Below are 15,418 nucleotides of genomic sequence, written 5' to 3'. Positions count from 1 at the left end.
ATTTCCAAAAATATTTATGTGGGAAAATTATCTAATTATCTTCCCTAGAGTTTATAATGATAAATCTGCGCTATATAATTTATTTTAGACGCTTGATGGCGATGTGGATCTTTTGGAATAACGTCACCTGTGGATGTGTTTCGCTCAGAGTCGAAGAAAAAGTCGAGGCCCCTGATTGGCTGAAAGGGAGAAACGCAGAAGACAGTGCTCATGCAGTCAGCATCTGTATTGTTTATACTGTATGTGACATGAAAAGAGTAAACTTAATGGTTTTTGTGCAATGTCCAAACTGAATGATTATTTAGAAGGTAAGATTACTTTCGAGGAGTTTGAAAGAAAAGCAAAGGATAAGGTATATTACACTGCTTTTAGTCAGTTTGTAAATTTGTTCCATGTTCTCCATTCAGCATCTATAAAAATATATCATATATATATATATATATATATATATATATATATATATATATATACGAATCTATCTATTCTATATAATATTAATGAATAATTTTTTGTTTTATTAAAAAATGAGATAAAGTGTATTGCTGTTTACTAACAGTCAGTCACATGACTATATTTCAGCAGATGTTAATTTACTGTGATGCCTTTTTGAAGTTTGTCTAGCACAAAATGTGCCTTTCCCCCCAGCGATTAAATATGACCCCAGTAATGTTCAGTACCTGTGGGAGCGCTCGAGCCTTCATGAGCAGGTCGGAGAGCACAAGCAGACCATGGAGGGGTATCACCGCATCCTCAGCCTGCTGCCACCATCCGATGGAGAACATTTCATGCCGCTCTCACGAGATATGGCAAAGTATGAGGCTCCCATATCTGATCACAGTTATTGATATTCCAAATCTTATGTCAAGGTTTTTTGCACCATAATTTTGTTTCATGATATTCCACCCTTTTGCTGACCCTTAATAATAAGTTGTTTTTGCTACTGTGCCTTTAGGATTTGACACACTGTATGTAAATGGCCTCTGTTTTGATTAGATGTTCAGATGTAAATTGGTTTTTATATGTAAATGTTGACATGTTAATGAGCTCATGGTTGTGCCATCAAAGCAATATTGTGCATATCTCTGCTTTTATAGTTTTAAACCCAGAACTGTGCATGTGTTTATCTCAGGAGTTACTATGAGAGCAGCTACAGTGTATAGGGGTCTTGGTGGAAGCTCTGGAAACACATCCTGAACTGGTCTCACATGAGTGTGTCAACATGGCCAACCACCAACATGACAAAGCTCTAGAGGTGAGTTCAGGAAGACTAGCAGGCTTTTCATTGGTCAATAATGAAACGTAGAGAGCAGGACTGATATGATGCCATTATATAGAAATGTAACTTTCATTAAGGCCCAGTTATCTGCTGGTAATCTCAAAATTCTGTAGCTAAAGCCATTATGTTAATATTTAGCGATACAGCAATGGCATGTTAAAATGGTTCTGTAAGTGAAAAAGACAAACTTCATGATGGCATGCAAAATTTAAGTAAAAAGATTATCTGAAACATATATAACAATCAGTACTGAATTAAGTCAAAAAATTTCTGTGTATTTTCTTTACAATAAAATGTTTACAAAAAAATGAAAATATAACATTTTGATTGTATCATATAGAAAAATGGGTCAGTGTATAATGAATTATGTTTTGCTTAAAGCTGCGAACTACTGAAGTAATGAAAATTTCTGAATAAACAATTTGTTATGATGCACACTTGAGGCATAAAATTAGTATTCCGTAATTATTCTCCAGTTTATTTTTTTATTATTATTAATCATTTTTTTTGTATTATTACTATTATTTGAAATGTAAATATTAATTCTGAATGGTTAAATAATTAAAATTTATTATTCTGCAGCACAATTAGCAAAATGTTTACAAAAATGATGTAATATACACAAATAATCCTTTATGTATTATATTTTGCTCAATATGCTGCTCTAGTAATAGATTAAAAGGTTCTGAATAAAGAAATATCTAGTTTTTTGCTGTAATATTTCATGTCATAGTTCACACAAGATGCACAATGGTTCTAATTGGGTTACTTTTTTCCCTCTATTGTATTCATTTTAAAATAAATGCTAAAATGTATGCATCTGTAGGCACTGGTGAAGTTTTGTGGCATCGATCTGAAAAGACAGGAGAAGGAGGAGACAGAGACGCAGACGGAGACAGGCGACCAGACGCCTGATTCAGAAGGATAAGAGAAGAAAAAAAGCTCTGAAGAGGAAAAAGGTGAGACGAAAGAGATTAATGTTTTGTCATAATGTGTAATTCTGTACCACAGATAATAATAATAAAAATAAACAAACAAATGTTTAATAAAAATAATCTGTTTCCTTCTATTCATTGTGTACTTTATATACTATTTTGCAGTTTAGAGTTTAGTTTGGCAGGACAAGGCTGATAATAGCATTGTTTGTTTATCAGAGAAAAGCATTATGATCACATTGATGGCGTGTTTTTAAATGCGTAGATCAAATCTTAGAGGTGGTGATTCTTGATGATGTTCCAGTCGACATCAGAGTAAAGATGATGGTGTGTCTCATCCACCAGCATGTCATCAAACCTTTGGATGTACTGGTAAGTACATTTATACACAGACAAAAGCTCTCATTTATAGAACTGATTTCCAAATAATATTGTTGGTTACTGATCACTTTTGTTTTTTCATATTTTTTTTCCCCTTTATTAAATATGGTTGGAGACACTTGTAAAAACATATCATCTGCAAACCATCTCTTTATATTTCAAGAATAATATTTGTGTTTAGTTTAAATTGTGTTTATTGTATATTCACAAATACCTGATGAATACTGTTTGAACATTCAGAAGGGAACATTTTAACATTGAAGATGAACAAATGACCTCTTCCAAATGATAGAATAAATGTGACGACAGATGAGTCATCCACGTTTGATTTTCTCGCCTGTGACATTTTGTCTGCAGCCCATGCTGACGTCTCTGATGGAGCAGAGCCCGGAGGAGCTGGGGGATTTGTATTTGGGTGTGGCTGAGGCTTTTATGGAAGGGGGCGAATATAAATCTGCCCTACCTTTGCTCTCGGCCCTCGTCTGCTCTGAGAGATATATCCTGGCAGTTGTTTAGCTCCGGCATGCACGTAATATGCTACATTGCACTAAAATTGGAAAAGCAATGAAAAAAAAACTGTGATTATAATAGTAAAAGATCTTATTCTGGCCAAGAACCACCTTCTTGGACTGGAAATAGTTATCTGACTGTGATTTTCTTGTTTGTAGAGTGTCTAAAGGCGCTTGGTCATTTGGAAGTTGCAGTAAAGAGCTATAGTAAGGTTGTTGAAATGGCTCCACTGCATCTAGACGCGCGTCTGGCCCTATCCACCCTCCAGCAGCAGCTGGGATGACCCAACATGGCCCTCGAGGCCCTGGAGCCCATGTATAATGCCGAAACCTTTACACAGGACTCTTCAGCTGCCCAGCAGGTGTGTTTATATCATAGTCTTGTGTTTATGGTGTGGAGCAAGTGTATGGTTATATGTGTGATGTTTTTCAGGAACTGAAGCTGTTGCTGCATCGCTTGACTCTTCTGCTTGCTCAAGGATGCACTGATGATTACATTGATACTGTATTGACCATGCTGTCTATGCTCCTTAAGGTCAGAATCTGACTTAATGTCTGATGGTGATATAAAGAGAGCAGTGTGTGGCTTGTGACGAGTATAATATGATATATACAGTACATAACGCAATTCAATACTGGCAGAGATGTACACAAATTGGTTGAAATTATAATGTACACTACTGTTCAGAAGTTTGGGGTTGCTAAGATTTTTTTTGTTTTTAAAAGAAGATACTTGTGTTCACCAATGGTGCATTTATTTGATCAAAAATACAATAAAAACAGTAATATTGTGAAATATTATTACAGTTTAAAATAACTGTTTTCTATTTGAATATATTTTAAAAGTTCTCACAAACTGACTGACATTCGTGACCAGTACTCACTGGTACAGTATATCGGTCTGTATCTGATTAATCCAAACCTTTATCTGTCTGTATTCAAATAAATGGATATGTGTCCACTTCTAAAATATTTTATATTTTATTGATCACCCTATATCAGACTGTAATAGAATTGACCAATATTGGGTTGTAACCATTAAATTGGCCAATATTTGTAGCTCCAACCAGTTAATTGGGTACAGGTCAATATTATCAGATTGAGTTTGATCCAGGCACACCATATTTCTCATATATCTTCTAAACCTGAATAGTCAGTTTATGTCCAACTATATCTGATTAATCAGCCTACATTGAAATGAATCAATGTATAATCGACTATCCAGCTAATAATATTTGTAGTCAGCCACTATTTAAGAGCTAGTAGTTCAATCCTACTCTCTGACTACCAGGTTTAGGAGACTTGACATTTTTTAATGAAATGAAATGTCTTCGCATGAGGTTTGTGATTTGGTTGTGTTTTCTGTTATGTGAAGGTGGCCATGGTGAGGGCTCAGGTGTGTGTCGTCTCTGATATGTCCTCTGGTGTCAAACATCTGAAGCTTATAAAAGTGTCATGCAATAAACAGACAGAGATTGTTGACCAGGAGGCAGCTTTCCTGGATGTGACATGTAAAACAACACTCATGTATTGTGCCATTGCCTTCAAATTGCCGTCCTAGGACTTTAAGATCACATGATGAATTGTATGATTAATAATATTAACATACTACAACCCAGCAACAGTTGCTTGAAATTGACCAGCTTTAGAGAGACTAAAACAGAGATGTGGGTTCTTTAAAGTCAACGGGTCTTTGTAAACTTTAATCAAAATGCAATTACTTGCTCCTCTTTGAAACATCTTACCTTTTCAGCTGATGTAACCACATCTGCTGAATATCACAGTGTCTTTCTCGCTAAGGTAAGACGAGTGTCCTGTCTCGAGACGACTGGTGGAAGCTGTTACTGTGCTGTTTGGCCGTTCTGTGTGAGGTGAAGCGCTTTGCTGAGACCGAGTTATTAGTGGACTCCACTTTAGAGTACTACTCTTTTTATGATGACCGTGTGAAGCGCAAAGAGTTTGAATACCTTGGCCTGTCCGCCGCCTTCCTCGACCACAACTTCCGCAAAGCTTATGACTATAAGGTCAGTCGACTGGATGCTAAATCTGTCTATATGAACGCCATCCTAAATAAAACCAGTCAATGAATCAAAAAGTCATTTGCAAAGTTCTACACATGTTCAGCTTCTTGTTTGTTTATGCAGTATTTTGGCTAATTTAATTTATTGTTTGGCTAATATAATTGATAATGTTTAAAACACAGAATCCTGCATTTTCCACCAAATTTGAACTTAGTCTATTTCTAAAATGCATGATTCTTTGTTTTTAAGATGATTCTGTCTTTTTTATAAAAAACTGATTAATTTATACATATCTTGAGTTTTTTTTTTTTTTTTTTTGCTTTTTCTAAAAATATAAAATAAAAAATGTAGATATCAAATCAGTTTTGTGTGCTTGTTTATACAGTATTTTGGCGAATTTAATCCTGCATCGTCCACTAATTTCTTTATTACTTATTATTTATATTCTTTTGCATTATGTTAGTATTTTTTTTAACAGATTACATGTGCATATAAAGATTTAGAGTTTTTTATTTTTGTTATATTTATATAAATTTCATTTAAAAACAGAGAACACAGAATCCTACATTTACCACCAAAATAAATACAGTTTTGGTAGAAAATGTGGAATTCTGCTTTTTAAACAAAACTAAAATACTGCACACATAATCGCACAAGGGGCAGGTCATGTGTAAAACTCATGATAAATTCAAGTCTAAGGAATGGTTCTCGTGAGAAACAGTGTGAATGTTTCATTATTTGATTGCAAAGTGGCTTTAAGTGACCATTTGGGGTTCTTTCTCAATAGAGAACTTGTCTTTAAGTAATTTATGTATACTCCATCTGTTGCAGGTTGATGTTAATGGACAATGTGGAACGGACTCAGCTGTGAAACGTGTTTAATCAGGTTACCCTGCACTCTCAGGATGACAGACATCATCGTTTCTGTCTGTGTCTTATGCTCAAACACCCTGATAACCATGCGCTCTACTTTTCAATGGACATGCCTCGCTGGTTTCTGGGACTTTCAAACATGCACTCGGTATGGTTTAGAAATTTCCTATGCTACATCTCTAGTGGTTATTGCTAGGTATTGCAAATTAGTGTGTTATAGCTAGTTGTGTAGGTTATTTGCGAATGAGCATTGTCATAAATGGCATAATTGGTGGAAACTGCAATATTAAAATAAATGTATTGTTTTTTATTATTTCTATTAATTTTATCATGTGAAAATAATCATTATTATTATTATACGTTCTCTTCATGGAGTAGGTCAGTACATGCAGGCGTTCAGAAACCAGCCCGAACATCCTCTTCATAGTTTGGTTGTCATTCTCACATTCTTTCATATGGCTTGTCAGAGGTTTGTCATGAAAAGGCATCCACTCATTGTGCAGGTACAGTATGATGTGTGTTTTTTTTAAACTAGTTACTTCTGAAAGCAAAGTTGCTGAAATTTCCTCCTAAGTTAGCTTTCTATATATTATATTTATTCTTAAATTATTTATTGTATTTTTTTATGTAATATTTATCAAACACTTTCATTTACTTTCGTTTGTCTTATTGCTCAGACATTTGGTAATGAGAATTTGCAAATGTGCTTAATTGTCATGAAAATTATGGAACTTAATAATGGTTTTAAAATATGCTTCATTTTAATTATGCAAATTTTAGTATATTTACCCCCCTTGATATTTGGAGTATTTTCAATTCAAGAATAGTTGTAATAATAAATAATTAAAATAAGTCATTTTAAAATGAGATGTCAACCAGACATCCCTCTTTAGATATATAGATTAATTTGTGTGTATGCGCATATATCACATATTTTAGATTTGTCTGGGGTTCTCATTCCTGTGGTGCTATGTGGATCTTGTCATTGTCAAGAGTCTCTGTATAATATTGGTGTATATTTATCCATGCATTAATAGGCTTTTTAAAATGCTTTGTGAAATGTATATGATTTCTCTTGTCATTTGAAGGGGATTGATGATGATCAAGTGGACTTGAGAAGAGAAATTGCCTACAACCTATCCCTTATTTACCAGTCCAGTGGTAATAAGGAAATGGCCCGCCATGTCATCTATACTTACTGTACTGTATGTCTCAATGAGCAGACGCACAAGTTCCATCAACAGTTGCTTCTACAAATGTACAAAATATACAATATTTTTTTCAATAAACTAATTTATAATATCCATGCATTGTTTGATTCTGATTTATGTGTTAGCTCAGGTGAAGAATGAGGTTTAAATTTTAAGAAGCTTAAAAAAAATTGAATTTAATTTAAACCGGTTCACAAAATCGAACTAAGTAGAATTGTCAGCTTAGTCAAATATGTATGGAGCCCCAAAGCATATTTACAGTTCATTACATGGTGTTATATTTTAGCAGAATCCTATAGCCGGAGTGGTTATGTGCATTTAAGTAATATGTATACAAGGAAGTTGAGCATTATAAGGAAATCCCTAGTAATTTATATTTATCTACACACTCTTCTAAAATTAATTAAACTTCAAGCAGACTTTGTTCACACTGTGTTTAAGTAATTCAGCCTTAGGTGTGCTAATGTTTTTGTAAGGGTGATGTTATTACAGTGCTTGCAAAGTGATTACATTTGCTTAATAAAGGAATAGTTTACCAAAAATGAACCTTGGCTGAAAGTACTCACCCTCAGGCCATCCAAGATGTAGATGAGCTGTTCATTGGAACATATTTGGAGAAATGTAGCATTACATCACTTGCTCACCAACGGTTTCTCTGCAGTGAATGGGTGCTGGCAGAATGAGAGTCCAAACAGCTGATAAAAACATAATAATCCACAAGTGATCCACACGACTCCAGTCCATCAGTTAACATCTTGTGAAGCATAAAGCTGCATGTTTTGGTAAGTACATTTTCAACAGATTTAAATTTTTAGGTGACTTATTCCATTAATAAACAAATTAAGCTTCTTTTTTTTTCTTTGTCTCCGCCCTTGTATCACCCCTCTGTCTGAAAATAATCGTTTCACCTAATTGAATCGGTTCGTTTGGGTGATTCATTTCCATGAATTGTGTCCAAGCAAATGGTTCAGTGGGTACTTTGTGTCTTCACTCGAAAGTGTTTCAACAGGTTGTTTCCACAAGCTATATTTCAGACATCTTTTACAGTGCTCCGTTACTGCGCTTTTAAGACATTTTGTGTTCAATTTTTGTTGTAAAACACATGTATAGTAGAATACTGCTGTTTACAGCTTATTTAACAGGTGGTGCCTTTTAGAGTTTTCTTGTATTCTGTCTCCGCAGTTTTCTTTTAGGTCTTTGGCTATTGCTGTTTTTAGTTTATCAGGGATGTATTTTTAAGATGGTGGATCAAGTTTAAAAATGCTTAATTCTCCCTGCAAAAAAAAAAAAAATTAAAAAAAAAAAAAATATACTAAAACCACCCTAAGCTGGTTGGCTGGTCTTAGCTGGTTATAGCAGGTCTTTCAGTCTGGCCAAGCTGGTTTTAGCTGGTCTCCCAGCCTAACCAGCTAAAGAAGTGGGCAAAACCCCTCTAAACCAGCCAGCTTAGTCTGGTTTTAGCTGTTTGTTTTCAGCAGGAATTTTGCAAAGGGACGAAAAGCAGACTCGTCCGTCTGTATATAAAATCGGTATCTATCTGTATTTGTGTGAACAGCCCATTGCACACCCCATTCGAATCGTTTCGAACGAATCATTCAAAAGAACCGGTTCACCAGAATGACTCGTTGGCGAATTGAACATCCCAACAGTGTGAGTGAACGCCTCCCTTTCGTAAGCTGCACGGATGCTTAAAACAAAAAGCAGACGCAAAGCCCGTGGAATTAATCCAAAACAAATGCAAAGCAACGTTCACCACAACGCATCTATCACGCGTTCAGATGAAGCTGTACGCCCGGCCACGCGCATGTTTTTGTTCCAGTGTGAGTGTTCTCGGTGGGTATAAGGTGGCATTGAGCGAATACGGAGCTCTTTGTAAATGAATAAGAGATGAACGCGGCTGGATCCAGACTGGCAGACCGCGCGCACGGACGCAGATCGACACTGCGCAGTAAATATCAGCTGGGCTGGGTTCGGGGAGGTTCGGTAGGGTTGTGGAGCCGTTGAGACGTATGGTTTAGGAGGAAGAGGAGGAAGAAGCGCGCTGGACCCGCACAGAGGCCCTCGGTTGCGCACATCAGCTGTTCCAAGTATCCCCGTGTGTTTATTTGAGCTCTCAATTAATCATCACCTTTATTTGACGGTAAGTTACAACGTTTATCTCCATACGGGTTTAATTGGGATTAATTGCTAAATTCATAAATGCATTAATATTATAGTCATTAAAAACATTTTATTGGCATTATAATCCGCACATCACCGTTTGCTGTTCATACTTATGGAAAAATTAACCAAACAACATGATTTTTATATTAAATTTACATTTACTTGCATATTTATTTTACATTACCACTTTAAAAGTCTAGAATTACAAGTCGGATAATCGGTCCCTTAGATGCCACAGGTTACAGCTACACTATAATAAAATGTACCATAATGTTAATCTGTTATAATAGCCTATTTATGCTTTTCTTTCCATATTAATGTGTTAATTACAATACATTTACTATTTTATCAAAGCAATATACATGCCATATTGGCAATTAATTTTTATGTAATTTTTTTGGCAGTATATCCAAATTAAAAGCACACCAAGGTGAACATGTCCATGAAAAACAACCAAGTCTCAAGGTAGCAATCTATAACTGTTATAATTCAAACATTCAAATGCAATGAAAAATGCTTAATAACCAGTATATTTGGTGCACCAGGATATAAATTTACTCTGTATTTTAGACTTTAAATGTGCCAAGAACTGATTATCGGATAATTTGGCCCTCACAAATGCTACAGGTTCTGGGTGTCTTACAGTTGGTTTAAGGATGAACACAACAGAAACCTAACGTGCAGAATTCAATTCAGGGTTGGGAGAATTTGGCTCCCAAATGGTTCAGAGTTTCATGTGTGCATATGCTTGAACCAACTAGTCACATACATTGTTAGGTTGAGAGTTGGTTATTTTTCTTGCATGTAAATCACTGCCTTACATAATCATCAAATTAATTTGACAGTATTTATGCAGATTACATTTGTGTTTATCGCCAAAATTGATTGCCAATGTGGCAAGGGCATTGTAGTTAAAAAATGTAAAATGCAAATGTGTAATTACAAGTGTTTGTTTAGGATGTTGATTCAGCATTTGCTTTTATACATTAAATCTACATCTGTATTTTATACAATATGCATAAATATTTGTAGCTACTTTAGTAATTCAGAGGTTCAGTAAAGAAACCTCCAAAACAACACTGGCTGTGTAGGGTTTTTGAGTTGAGTCTATATGGTTCTTTAGAATTGAAAACAGTTTTTGATGTCTCCTTATTCATAAAAGTTCTGAGTTCTTTAAAACACCAGTATGGGATGATTTTCTAAAGAGGATAAGAAAATAAAGTTCCTTTTTAGCTTGATATGGTTATTTCATGACATCTGGCATTTAAAACCTGTTTTGGTTAAGTGTACTGTAGAACTGATTGTGAGGGAAATCGCACCTGAAACGCCTATGGTCTGGATTTTCCTATTATATATATATAAAAGGAAATATATAAATATAAAATATAGTTTATTGGGATTTTTTTTAGATGTTGAATCATATAACATGCGTTTTTAGTTATATTGTGGTTAAAAAAGTCATCCAGACACACCTAGCAAAAAGTTTCCAATAAGTTTTCATCACAAATAATGAGGTCATACGAAGCTTTGCTTTGAAGAGTATCTTAAAAATCCCACTTCAGGACTATTTAGACCATCTATGTGATCTGTGGATTAAATGACACAGTTAAAGCTGGTGGCTCAGTCATTAATGCCTCTCCTAGACTCAATTTCAGGATGGCCTGGTTCTCATTCATTCCAGTATTTGCCTCTCTAAAAGGCTCTATTGAATACATATCCATGTAGATTCATTTCTGAGAGCCGTCCAAGCATTTTGAAGTATAGTCTGCTTTGCTTGAAATTCCTCAGTGTTCCTTTGGACTTAGAAATTGTTTGATCAAATCATCCTGATTTAAGTATTGATTCATCTCTGTGGGTAATGATGTTATTGGACAATGGATCAGACAGTCTTGGATGAACAGCAGAAGCTAAAGGTGGAAGCTGATAGAGTCTGACATCATTGGACTGTAATATATGGTTTGAGAGGGCCATAGAGATGAACAGACAATAGAAAGCTTTCAGTAATGGTCTAACAGCATCAATTTGGCTTGTACTTTATTGGCATGACAATAGTTACAACAGTAAATTTGTTTGGGTGTGTTTACTTTTTGAATTGCCAGAGCAGTTACAATTCACTGTGGACAAGAGTAAAATGGACTCTTTGTGGTCGAGTGGATGAGTAGGTTAGCATAAATATGATTATTGGAATTTTGTGTGGTTTTACTTCTCTGAGAGTGACATGCATTAATGAGGAATTAATGTAATGTTAATTTGTGATGTTCACCTGTTCTATGTCAGATCAGGTTGTTAAAGCCAGAAGTATGTTTAGTTATACTTTTAGTGAGGATTTTGCTTCCCATTTTGATGATGTTTATAAGCTAGTCACTCTTAAATGTCCCTCAAATAACTTAGATGCTGAACAGCAACTTATTTTATTTAATTCTACCTGAACTGAAATTTTAGACCCTGTTGTCCCATTTTGGAGCAAGCAACTTAAACCTAAGGTCGAATCTAAGGGCCATGTATCCTATCAATAATACTGTAAATAAGAGTCTTTCTGTTCCAGATTAGTTCTAGAATATTTAAAGCATGCTACTGTCAAACCTCTGTTGAAAAAAATCTAAATTGTTGTAACGGTTCTCTCAAATTTTAGGCCAATTTCTAATTTGCCTTTTATTTCTAAAATCCCTGAGAAGGTAGTTTCTGTATGGAGTCAGCTCTTTTAAGAGTGCCAAATTATGTTTATAACTTATTTTAGATTCTGGGAACTCGGTTTATACTTCTGCTGTTGGATTTGAGGGCGGCCTTTGATACAGTCTATCATGATATTCTTATTTCTCGTCTTGAACACTGTGGGGGTATTAAAGGCCTTGCACTGAACTGGTTCTAATCCTATTTGAACAATAGAACATTTTCTGTTTATATAAATTAATGTCTGTCCTACAAAGCACATTTGACCTGGTTCCCCAAGGATCCATTCTTGCCCCTATTTTGTTTTCTTTATATATGAGTATTATTTCATTTTTATGCAGACGACACTCAAATATATGAGCCCATTAAGCATAATGACAGTGGTGGACTGGACTGTGTGCTTTAACTGCCTGTTTGTCAGACATTAAGACATGGATATCCCAAAAATTCTTAAACTTAAACTAGAGTAAGACTGAGGCTATTGTGCTTGGACCTCTAGCTTTCTCTGGCAGCTTAAATCAAGTGTTGGGCAGCTTAGCTGCTTATGTAAAGCCATCTGTTGAAAACTGAGGTGTTGTCTTTGACTCTGCCCTATTATTTTATAAGCAGGTAAATGCAGTAGTGTAACCCACAATAAAAATGCAGCCTATATGAATACACACAAATATAAACACTGAAATTCATAATATTGCAGTAAGACAAAGATAATAAATATGATATAAGTTAAAAGAGTTTATAGAAACACAGACATCTACATGGCATTGTCCTGATGCTTCCCCTTTAAGAAATCCGCACGTAGTCCATGTGCAGCTGTAGCGTGTATCATTTGTATAGTAATGGTCGAAGAGGAGAAGAAGCTGAGAAATCGAGTGATTAATGTTGTTGAACTTGCTAAAAGTTTATTTAAAGATGCTAAAGAGGAATAAATAATAATACTTACCTGGTCTGGATTCAGTTTTGGGTAAACGACATCTGTTGGTGAGTTGTTGAACTTGTTTGATTGTATTTGCTGTTTAGCACAGGAGTCCGCTGTAGTGAAGGCCACTTGCATCCTTCACAATTTCCTTCCGTTTGAGGATGCTGGTGAAGAGGAAGGAAGTTGTGCCGCACTGCCATTAGAGCAGCAGCTTGCTATGTAGCCCATCCAGCGAGTAGGCAGAAACAACGCCTCTTGGGAAGCACTAGAAATTAGACAGAGGTACACCACCTACTTCTCTTCTCCTGCAGGTGAAGTTGTATGGCAGCATTCTGTCATCTAATGCCTTGTAATGACTCCCACTACCATCCCACTACCATGCATGAATATCAGGACCACTACCATCAGTAACATCAACATCAGGACCACCACCAGTAGTATCAAGAAAGGCTCTTTTAAGAGCCACCCAAAACCTTAGAAAATTAGCATATTTCCTTTTTGGCTTTCACCAGCAAGCTATACACTGCAACATAAAGAAAACACTGACAAAAATTTAAAATAAAATAAATGACTGGGAAAGTAGATTAATTTAAAATATATTTTTAATCATCAATTTCCATGTACAGATTCATAAATAAAAAGTGTCATAAAAATAAATATAAAAATTGAAGCAATTACAGCTGTATATAATTATTTCTGTGAGTGTTTAACTAATTGTGAGACATAAATTCTGCCTCATGTAAAATCTGTTGGATTTTTTTTTTACCTCTGAACGATGGCGTGGAGGAAGGCGTCTCAAAGCCCCAGATAAACTTAAGAGAAAATGCTCGTCATCGTCTGGCTTATTATTAATTGCCTTCAGGACACAGCGCTGATATTCTGAGATATAATGAGATATATTCTGAGAGCCAGAGTGCAATGCAAAAGTATTTCAGGTGTGCAGGGTGGTGGCACATCAGGTGAGTCAGGAGATCTAGGCTGTGCTGTTGGCCTGGGTTTGGGTCAGTGACAGGGATTGTGCATTCTCATCTGTTGTCTGTGAGGGAATAATAATAATAAAAATTAATAGCAATTTATTGATAACATATACTGCTACTATTACTACTGTTAATAATAGCCTAATAATTCCTTTGACAGAAAAAAAAGTCAATAATTGCTGTTTATTAAACAGATATACCAGTAAACCAGATATAGCATCACTTTAACAGTGAGGTTCACATAGTATGCTACACTACCTCCACTGGTGTTACCAGGGACTCAAGGAGAGCCTCTGTACTTATTAGCTCGCAGAATCCATGTGTGACATCTAATCAGGTGCTGCTTTGTCACATTTATAGTGCTTTATTTATTGGCTTTTAGTACTGATATATAGTATCGTTCAAAAGTTTGGGGTCTGTAAGACTTTATTTGTTTATTTATTTATTTATTTTTAAAGAAAGGACGCATTAAACTGATCAAAAGTTACATTAAAGACATTTCTGCATTGTACTAATATTTCACAATATTAACTTTTTTGTTTATTGTATTTTTAATCATAAATGCAAATACCTGTGAGCATAAAAAGCTTTTATTAAAAGTGTAAAAAAAAATGTGTTGTTTTGTTTGGTTAGTGCAAAAACTCAGATTTACGTGCAAGATTTTGCTTATATTGTCTGATGATTTATCTTGTATCTCCTGAACTCAGTCATAAAGACAATAAGAGGAAAAAAGTAAAAAATGTACATGCGCTTTTCCTGTGATGAGTTTGAGATTGTCAGATGCGCCAGTTGCCTCATGAGATGATTTATTCTGCTTTGAAACAAATATCTGGTATATTTAATTTAAGAAGGTAAAAATAGGACATACTGTAGAGTATAAAATAATTACAGAACAGAGGTAAAGATTCCTAATCTGCATGAAATCACTGAGCATTTTTCATATTGCATATCATTTTTAAAGTGCAGTATTAAAATAGTTTTTATGCAGTAAATGTAGCTGGTGTTCAAGCAGCATTTGTTCAATGTTATTGATTGTGGTGATTGAGGTGAAAAGCGCTTTAGGTTTTCTGGATTTTAAGTGCTGTAAACATAGTGGAATACTGCCTGAAGCTTTGAACCGCACCGCTGCACTGTCACAAACCTAAATGAACATCCTGCTGTGAACCACTTATTGCTCCTTTTAGTCATGAATAATGAGAATACAAACTAGCTGGATGTTTTTTTTTTGGTCTCTCAGTTGCTTTCTCTAAACTATTTTATTTCTTTAGTAGTCCTGTTTGTTAACAAGTTTTTTTTTTAAGAGTTCTTTGGTCAACTTGAATCTCAAGTGTAGATATTCCAGATCTTCTAAATCTGGTTTACAGAGGGTTATTTTAGTTAACTAAAACTAAACCCATTAAAATACATTTTCATTACTTGAAATAAAATAAACATTAACTGAAATAAAATTATATGTATATATAATTTTATATACATACATATAATA

The 15,418-nt window shown here is 35.0% G+C and overlaps 1 pseudogene; it reads left to right on the top strand.

Moving 5' to 3' along the window:
- The first annotated feature begins 1 nt into the window (after position 1).
- On the top strand, positions 2-7,297 carry LOC109045087 (annotated as a pseudogene).
- The last annotated feature ends 8,121 nt before the right edge of the window (positions 7,298-15,418 follow it).

The sequence above is a fragment of the Cyprinus carpio genome, chromosome A1 (genome assembly GCF_018340385.1).
Source record: "Cyprinus carpio isolate SPL01 chromosome A1, ASM1834038v1, whole genome shotgun sequence".
In the NCBI taxonomy this organism is placed as follows: domain Eukaryota; kingdom Metazoa; phylum Chordata; class Actinopteri; order Cypriniformes; family Cyprinidae; genus Cyprinus; species Cyprinus carpio.
Note: the sequence above shows the minus strand (reverse complement) of the source record. Positions and strands in the feature narration are given on the sequence as shown.